Source organism: Lepus europaeus, chromosome 12, assembly GCF_033115175.1.
Source record: "Lepus europaeus isolate LE1 chromosome 12, mLepTim1.pri, whole genome shotgun sequence".
Classification (NCBI taxonomy): domain Eukaryota; kingdom Metazoa; phylum Chordata; class Mammalia; order Lagomorpha; family Leporidae; genus Lepus; species Lepus europaeus.
In genome coordinates this window covers 86,975,929-86,985,821 of record NC_084838.1, presented here as the reverse complement: position 1 = coordinate 86,985,821, position 9,893 = coordinate 86,975,929, and the positions used below count along the sequence as shown (strand labels likewise).

The 9,893-nt window shown below is 42.9% G+C and overlaps 1 pseudogene; it reads right to left on the bottom strand.

Annotated features, from left to right (window-relative positions):
• Positions 1-4,155: 4,155 nt before the first annotated feature.
• On the bottom strand, positions 4,156-5,302 carry LOC133771341 (ERI1 exoribonuclease 3-like; annotated as a pseudogene).
• Positions 5,303-9,893: the final 4,591 nt, after the last annotated feature.

Genomic DNA, 9,893 nt, shown 5'->3' with positions numbered 1-9,893 from the left:
CTTGACTTGCATCCTCTGGTCTGCTTTAACACAAACCAGGAGGAAAAGAAAGCTCGGCATCAGAAGCAACGGGTGGCAGGCCTATTAATGGCTGATCTGTACAGTGATCTGCCCTCAAGGAGACCCAACAGGCCAGTCCACTGCAGTGGCTTTCAATGTGGTAAGCCTGGGCTTCAGCAGAAGTCAGCTTGTGAAGAGCCCTGGCAGCTCTGCCAACAGTTGGATCACTGGAAATGGACCTGCCCTGGAGTCGAAGGATGCCCAGGTCAGAGCCACAGATCTTATTGGCTCTAAGCTGAAAAGCCCTTCACTCAGCCCAACTTCCAAAGTGACCACTGCAGCTGAGGGGATGGTCAAGTAGGGTCAGCAACATTGCAGGCAGAACTGTCAATTTCTTGTTAGAGATGCCACCTGACTTTACCTGGCCAGCTCTCCTCCCAGGCCAGCCAAGTAATGAAAGTCAACAGAGTGCCTTCCCCTAGGAGGTTCACACCTCCCTTAGGATATACCCCATGTGAAGAGATAGATAGGTCTGGGCCTCTGAATTTACAAGGCCTAAAGCCCACCAGATTATTATCAAGCCCCTTCTATCAGGTTCTATTTGCCTCTCAATCAGAAAACTTAATTGTAGCTTAGACAGCACCTTTCTTAGCTCCTCTAATAATGACTCTGTCCTTTGTTCTAGGCCCTGTCTAGTGCACTTGGGCCTCATTCCTTTGTAATCATAACCTCTACTCTACCACCAATGGCTCTACTCCCAACATGTGTGTACTGATGGTCCTCTTCCCCACTTAATGCTGTATAATTGTTCAAACCTGGTAAATGCCACTCTTAGGATCATTGGTTACTATCCTCACTCTGTCTTTTATGACCTTGTTTAAATATGAGCAGAGTCGGCAAACTTGGAAGGCTTCCATAGCCTTGGCAACTCATGGCGACAGCCTAGGGTGGTTACTGGCGCCATAAACTAGAGTGTCAATTTGTTGGGTCAACAACAGGAGCCACTGTGCACTTGCTCCTCATGTGGGATCTCTGTCCTTAATGTGCTGTACATTGTGATTTAATGCTATAACTAGTACTCAAACAGTATGTTTCACTTTGTGTTTCCATGTGGGTGCAAACTGTTGAAATCTTTATACTAAATTGATCTTCTGTATATAAAGAGAATTGAAAATGAATCTTGATGCAAATGGAAGGGGAGAGGGAGCGGGAGAGGGGATGGTTGCGGGTGGGAGGGAAGTTATGGGGGGGGGAGCCATTGTAATCCATAAGCTGTACACTGGAAATTTATATTCATTAAATAAAAGTTAAAAAAAAAAAACAAATTGTATCTCATCACAAGATTTTAATGAACATTTTAGTATTTATATACCATTATATGTGACACTTAGTTGGTCCAATTATCCAATTGAATTGAGGTTCAGACACAGTATGTAAATTTTTGCATGTTTATGCTTTGCCTCTTTAGTCTAGATTCTTCAAATGCAGAGAACTTACCTTGTATTTCCTTGGTGTATCATACAACACAAATGATTATTAAATATTTGATGAGATGTCAAATTAAACAGGAATGATTTATTTTTCTACTTTCTAGACTTGTCAGATTTCTCAAAATTAATTTTTAAAAATGAACATGGAAGGATTAAACATTTTTACTAGACGTGTTCATGCACATAAAATTTTTAAATAACTATTTTATAAATGACTCAAAATAGAATCTTAATTTATTTTACATAAATTTGTTCATATTTTGAAATTAACCATAAGAATAATCTTTTGAAAAAATCTAATGAAATACCTATTAATTTGTAAATATTTCAGAAAATATAGTCGAGAAATTAACCACATAATTCAATTTATTTCTTCAAAGGAAGACATTTCACAGGGCCAGCATTGTTGCATAGTAGGCTAAGCCTCTGCCTGTGGCACTGGCATCCCATATGGACTCCTTTTCAAGACCTGGTTGCTCCACTTCTGAACCACCTCTCAGTTATGGCCTGGGAAAGCGGTAGAAGATGGACCAAGTCCTTGGGCCCCTGCACCCATATGGGAGACCTGGAAGAAGCTCCTGGCTCCTGGCTTCCAATCCTGGCTGTTGGGGCCATTTGGAGAGTGAACCAGCAGATGTAAGACCTTTCTCTCGGCCTCTCTCTCTCTCCATCTGTAACTCTCTCAAATAAATAAATAAGACCTTAAAGGGGGGGGGGGCATTTCACTATTCATTTGTCATGTTAACTAATGATTAATTTTCAATTAAGAGAATAAACTTTTGATTTAATAAATAAGAAATCAAGCTCCACCAACATATTTTATTAAATACTAGCATAATACATAAATAGGAAGATAAAGTAGGGAGAAAAATTATGAGTAGACTATAACCTTTGATATCATAATGAAGCAAATATTAGTTGAATTATTTTTTAAAATAGACCCCAAAAGTCATTATATAGATTTTTTAATCAATAAAAGTTGAAAAAATAAAGGTACTATGTGTTTGTAAAGTGTTTTTTTAAAAAACTTTCATCTTCTGGGATGCTATTTTAATCTTAAATTCAGAAAAACCATGTAGCAAAATGTTCATAGCAATTATATTTACAATAATATAGTTGGACACAACCAAAATATTAGCTCTGGTTTGACATTTTTTTTTTTACAGATAGAATTATAGACAGTGAGAGAGAGAGAGACAGACAGAAAGGTCTTCCTTTTCTGTTGGTTCACCCCCAAAATGGCCACTATAGCCAGAGCTATGCTGATCCAAAGACAAGAGCCAGGTGCTTCCTCCCGGTCTCCCATGCAGTGGGCCCATCCTCCACTGCCCTCCTCCACCACAGCACAGAACTGGACTGGAAGAGGAGCAACCAGGACTAGAACCCAGTGTCCATATGGGTCGCTGGCACCACAGGCGGAGGATTAACCAAGTGAGCCACAGCACCAGGCCCCTGGTTTGACATTTTTTAACAAGTTATTTAACATGGGCAGAATGGCATATAATCTGAAAAAATTTTATTTTAACATATAAGATATTTATGATCAGTATGATATACTAAGAAGACTAAAACAAATAAACAACCTTGGAAAAAACAATACCGTGGACCAGCATTATGGTATAGTGGGTAAAGCCTCTGCCTGCAGTGCCAGCATCCCATATGGGCACCTGTTCGAGACCTGGTTGCTCCACTTCTGATCAAGCTCTGTGCTATGACCCGGGAAAGCAGAAGATGACCCAAGTGCTTGGACCCCTGCACCCACGTGGGAGACTCGGAAGAAGCTCCTGGCTCCTAGCTTCAGATCGGCTCAGCTCTGGCCGTTGAGGCCATTTGGGAAGTGAACCAGCGGATGAAAGACCTCTCTCTCTGCCTCTGCCCCTCTGTAACTCTGGCCTTTCAAATCGATAAATATATCTTTTTTAAAAATGGCTGTATCTATATTACTTTTAAATTTCATTACCTTGGGCCAGGAAGGGGGTGGGTACTGGAAGGAAATATTCCCATATAACACTGACCTTTATCTTCTTTGTTCAAAATTCCATATAATAAGCAAGTGTTACTCAATACTTTTAATATATTTAATAAACTTTAAAAAATACTTGTTTGAGAACAAGCTTATATGATGATTTTAATAGACTTTAAAATTGGCATTTTTAGGCCGGCGCCGTGGCTTAACAGGCTAATCCTCCGCCTTGTGGCGCCAGCACACCAGGTTCTAGTCCCAGTTGGGGCGCCGGATTCTATCCCGGTTGCCCCTCTTCCAGGCCAGCTCTCTGCTATGGCCCGGGAGTGCAGTGGAGGATGGCGCAAGTGCTTGGGCCCTGCACCCGCATGGGAGACCAGGAGAAGCACCTGGCTCCTGGCTTCGGATCAGCGAGATGCACTGGCCGCAGCGGCCACTGGAGGGTGAACCAACGGCAAAAAGGAAGACCTTTCTCTCTCTCTCTCTCACTATCACTCTGCCTGTCCAAAAAAAAATGGTATTTTTAAATGGTTTTGTTCTGTTAATAGGAATGTGACTTTTATCTCAATTTCTTTTTTTTTCCCCCCCAACTTTATTCAGTGGCACGTTCACAGCAGGGATGGGGGTAGATACAAGGTAGGGCCTGATCTGTCCTGGAGCCCTGGGGTCACCACACACCATGCACTATGGATGGGAGGGGCACAGGGGGCTCTAGGGGCCCCCGCAGAAGCCTGTGTACCAGGGAGGAGGCAGTGAGGGCCTGGGTCCCCCGAGCCCAGGTCCACAATGGGAGGGGCTGATAACTGGGCTGAGGTTGAGGGGTGGAGTGACAGTGTGGGGGGGGGGGCACAAAGTGTCTGCTCTGGAGGGGCCAAGTGGCCAAGCTCTTGCCCTGGGCACAGGCCCACAGGGCAGCTGGGGGACACTCTGGACGCAGAGCTGGGCCACTCTCCCTTTGCCCCTCTGGACAGGGAGAAGAGGATTTTGGGCTGGGCCAAGCAGCTACCCTGTCCTGCCCCATCCCGTCCTCGACCAATCAGAACGGCTTCGACGTCTGCTTGAAGATGAAGCCTCGATAGGCGAGCATCTTCCTGATGTTGGCGATGTTCTTGCAGTTGTCAGTGCTGCTGTGGGGCCGACCTATGTGTTGCAGGCTGAGGCCCTTGTTCATGTCTAGAAGTCCATTCTTGGGCCAGCAGTCCATGGCGAAGCTGTAAGCCTTCTTCAGATTAATCCACTGCTTGAAGTAATCCGCCACTGGCAAGCCAAGTACTGGCACTGACCTGGGAGCATGACTTTTAAGTCCCGGTCTCCACAGGTGACAAAAATTGACTTGACGTTTGGATCTAAGAGGCCTTCCTTCGCCATCCACTCATCAACCCTCTCCAGTACTTGCTGCAGGCTTGGCTGGCCATCCACCATGGCTTGAATAATCCCGATGAGCTCTGTACAGAAGGGGGTAAGCTGTGGATGGACTACGGGCTGGACATACATGTGAAAGGTAGACTCAACCTCCATGGTTCGGCCATTCAGCTTCAGGATAGGGAATTCAATGATTTCCTGAGGATGAATCTATGGCTTGTCACACGTGGCCTCAAAATCCAGCACTAAAATGTAGTGATACCTCTGGGGAGGGAACGACACCATTGCCGCCATGGAGGCGCCAAAGCTGTGGGCCGCCAGCTTCCTGGTGGATGTGGAGCAGAACTCCGGAACACCACAGGGAGAAAATAAGTGGGAGCCCAGCACTTTCCTTGCTCTTGAAAGCAAATACGAAGAAAATCGAGCTGCTCCAGTCTGCAAAGGTGCTAGCATTGAACATCCAGAAGCATCTAAAACTCCGCGCACTCTGACCCAATTTCTTCTTTTTTTAAAGATTTATTTATTTACTTGAAAATCAGAGTTACACAGAGAGAAAGGAGAGAGAGAGAGAGAGGTCTTCCATCCGCTGATTCACTCCCTAATTGACTGCAATGGCAGGAGCTGCGCCAATTGAGAGCCAGGAGCCAGAAGCTTCTTCTGGGTCTCCTATGTGGGTGCAGGGGCCCAAGGACTTGGGCCATCTTCTACTGCTCTCCCAGGCCATAGCAGAGAGCTGGATCAGAAGTGGAGCAACTGGGACTCGAAATGATGCTCATATGGGATGCTGGCACTGCAGGCAATGGCTTTACCTGCTATGCCACAGCGCTGGCCCCCAACTCAATTTCTAAGAAAAATCAGAACTCTGCCTCTTGGAATGAGCATCATCATGGTTGAAGCTGGACAACCCCAATGGAATTTTATTAGTCAGCTTTCCATGGTTACAATGAAAAACCCAACACAACTAACTTTATACAGAGAAAAGGCTGATTTAGCTTTTAGCTTTAGAGATTCAACTTTAAGATCAAGGAGCCCCACTGGTTTGGCCCTTGATGAGGACAGACAATGGCAGCAACAAAGAACATGCAGAGGAAGGATTACATGGCAAACCAAGAAGCACAGTGATGACTGCACTCAACTCAGTCTTTATCACTAATCCTCATGGTAAAACCACCTTCCGAAGGCATATCCCCGGTGAACTAAGGATCTCCCGCTAGGCTCACCTCCTAAACATCATGACTGGATTAATGTCCCACCTTCTCAGTACTTTATTAACTTATGACTATTTTGGACTTTGAACACCTCCATGAGTTCAGGGACCAAAGCATATTCAAGCTATTACAAGAAGATACTAAACTTTCTAAACATCCTTGTTCTACTTAAGCCTAGCATTAGAAAGACCCCACCACCACCACCACCACCAAACACATGGAGCGTGGCCTCTGTCTTCTGAGATCCATTTCCCCAGTGGTCGGAAGGGATGAACATACACCCAACAGTATCCACAGAAGTGATCTCAACACTCCTGTCTTCATATGCATCATTCAGGAGGGAGAAAGGGAGCCGTTTCCATATATTTTAAGTCCTTTTGTAAAATTGTCAGCAAATTGTTTAAAGAGAAAGCATTAGTGCAGTATCACAGAAGGCATTAAGTGGAATGGCAGTGGGAGAATCATACAATTAAATAGGCATTGACACATTAAAAAGCAGCTATCCCTTGGTATCCAAGGGGATTGATTCCAGGACCCCATGGGCACCAAAATCCATTGATGCTCTACTTCCTTATGTAAAATGGCATCCTATTTGTATATAACCTGCACAATCCCTCCATATACTTTAAATTATCCCTAGATCACGTATAATACCTAAAATATTATAAGTGATGTATAAGTAGTTGTTATGCCATATTATTTAGGGAATAATGGTGAGAAATTAAAATCTGTACATGTTCAGCACAGATGTAAGTATTTTTCAAATATTTCCTATCCAAGATTGGCTGGACCTAAAGGTATAGAACCTGTGGATATGAATGGCCAACTGTACATAAATCGACAATGACAAGACCACATTGAAAACAGCACCCTGGCCCACAACCTGCATCAACCTTGCCAGGTAACCAACTCTTCCTTATCTACAATGAGAAGCCCAGGAAGCCAGGCTGCTATAAATCAGACTTGCAGGAAGCCAGACCTATATCTCTAGTAACAATCCAGGAAGCTAAACAAAAACTTTTATAACAATTGTACACCAGGGGCCGGTGCTCTGGCATAGGCAGGTAAAGCCACCACCTGTGGCGCCAGCATCCCATAGAGGTGCAGTTTCTGTCCTGGCCACTCCACTTCAAATGTAGCTCCCTGGGAAAGCAGTGGAGGATGGCCCAAGTCCTTGGCCCCCTCTACCACATGGGAGATCTGGAACAAGCTCCTGGCTTCAGATCAGCCCAGCTCCAGCTGTTGCCGCCATTTGGGGAGTGAACCAGTGGATGGAAGAACTCTCTCTCCATCTCTCTCTCTATATATATATATATAACTCTGCCTTTCAAATAAATGAAAAAATCTTCTTTAAAAATAAAAAAAGGATAAATTTGATTAACAACTGACAGCTTCCCTGATGTCTGTCTCCATTTTCAACTTAATCAACCAGCGAAAGCCAAACATACCACGCAGCCAGTCTCAGAGGATGGCCTGCTCCTAGTTAGCCTGTCTGCAGATTCCCTGTGCCAACAGGCCCCAGTCAAAGTACACCCAAACCCTTCCCTGTGTTCTACTAGGAAGCTTTTCTACTCCTCCACCTGCCTTTGAGTCTCTTCCAAAATGAAACGACAAAGGCTGACTCCCTCGCTATAGCAAACTCTGAATAAACAGTCAGTGCTTTGGGATGGTTTTCATTTATTTTCATTCTGTAGAAGATTGGGGAAGATGCTATGTCCAGCTTGTACAAGAATTCATGCAAAGGCAAAAGAACTTAATATTTGCAAAGTGTGTGTTGTAAAATTTAAAGGATAGGGTAAAGTGAAATAAAACTACTTATAAGCATTCTGAAAATCATGAATACTTCATTTTATTAGTAGCCTTTGTTTGGGGTGTAAATTCACATGTCAAACAGCTCTTGATAATTTTCAAGCTTTGTGTCCAGGATTAAATGATTAGATTGACACTGGTTTCACTTCTTAAGTGGCTAAATATGAACTCATATTAGAAGTGGCCAAAATGTCAGCTCTGCCACTTTCTTGAGGCTTTCCTGGTGTTATGTGGTTGTTATTATTACCTGTCATTTGTGGGAGTCTTTGTAATAATTTTTTTAGTCTAATTGCCATCTAAAGGTTGAGATGCAAATAAGATGATAGTATCCAAAAAACCACTTAAAAGTTGCCTATACAAGTTGCAGGATACTGAAAACAAACATCCCCTCTTTTCTAAATAAAATATTCAATTGTTGCATATCAATTAAAATATACTTTATTTTTTTAAGATTTATTTATTTTACTTGAAAGTCAGAGTTACACAGAGAGAAGGAGAAGCAGAGAGAGAGGGAGAGGTCTTCCATCCGCAGTTCACTCCCCAGTTGGCTGTAATGGCCGGAGCTGTGCCAATCTGAAACCAGGAGCCAAGAGCTTCTTCTGGGTCTCCCAGGCAGGAGCAGGGGCCCAAAGGCTTGAGCCATCTTCTACTGCTTTCCCAGGCCATAGCAGAGAGCTGGATAGGAAGTGGAGCAGCCAGGATTCGAACCAGTTCCCATATGGGATGCTGGCACTGCAGGCAACAGCTTTAGCCACTATGCCACAGCACTGGCCCCAAAATATATTTTATTTAAAAAAGAGAGGATGTAACTGGCATTCTACAACCTCAAAAATTTATCACTTCTTTGTGTTGAGAAGGTTCAGATTCTCTCTACTAGCTATCTTGAAAGACACAATTAACTGTCAGGAACCGTATTTACCTTTCTGTGCTATAGAGCATTAAAGTTATTCTTCCCCTCCAACTGCACTCCTGGACCTGCCAACCATCCTTCCACCTCCTGGCCCCTCACCCTACACAGCCTCTAGTAACTGCTAATCTTTCTACTTGCGTGAGACCAACTTTTTAACCCTGCCCATGTAAGTGAGAATAACATGGTGTTTGTTTTTGTGTGCCTGGTTTATTTATTTTTCATAACCCAATGTCCTCCAAGCTTGTCCATGTTGTCTCAAGAAAAAGGGTTTCATTCTTTTTTATTGTTGAACAATATTCCATTGTGTTTATACTTTCTTCATCCATTCACCCAACAACCGCACCCCCTCTTTTGTGGAACACTCTGAAATAAGAGTACCAGTGCCAATAATTACGTTTGGTAAACAATTTATTTTTCATTTAGATAATATAGTACCAGAATTGAAAATTAATAGAAGCTCCAATATTTTTCTCTGATGTCACCACAGAGCCTTTTGTGGAAACATACTTTGGAAAGCAGACAGTCTAGCAAGTTATTTAATAAACACCGTTTTATCTTTCCTTTTTGGCAAATAAAGGAAACGAAAAGAGGATATGACATTTTCTGAGCTTAAATTCACATTAGATAAGAGATTATGGACAATGTGTATCAACTCTTGGCCTTCTGAGCTAAAAGAGGGAGGAAGTCAATCTGAAGAGGAAACCACAGAGCATGCACCTTCCAATAATTGTTTACTCCAGTTTTTCTTTCTTTTTTGGAAAATCTGCAGCTCCAGAGTTCAATGCATTGACATATTTAGTTCATGCTAAATCAACACAATTATCTTATAAAATTATGCCTCATAAGTTATTTGGGAAACACATCAGTTGATTCTCATATTACCCAACAGGAGTCATGTAAACAAGATGTGACCTAAGTTCCAATTTTCCAAGCATGGACAGTCCCCATCTGCATTTTTAGAAGCCGTGTTTGCAATTTTTTTCATTGTCCATTGGTGGTCTAAATTTCCCTTCTTCTTTTCTCTTAATAAGGACAGAATTTAAACATTAGTATCTTAGTCATCTTAGAGTCATTCGTGGTAGGCCCATCTCTCCTGATTACTGAACTTTTAAAAAAAACTTTTATCTGCTTCTTCCCTGATATATTTGTTA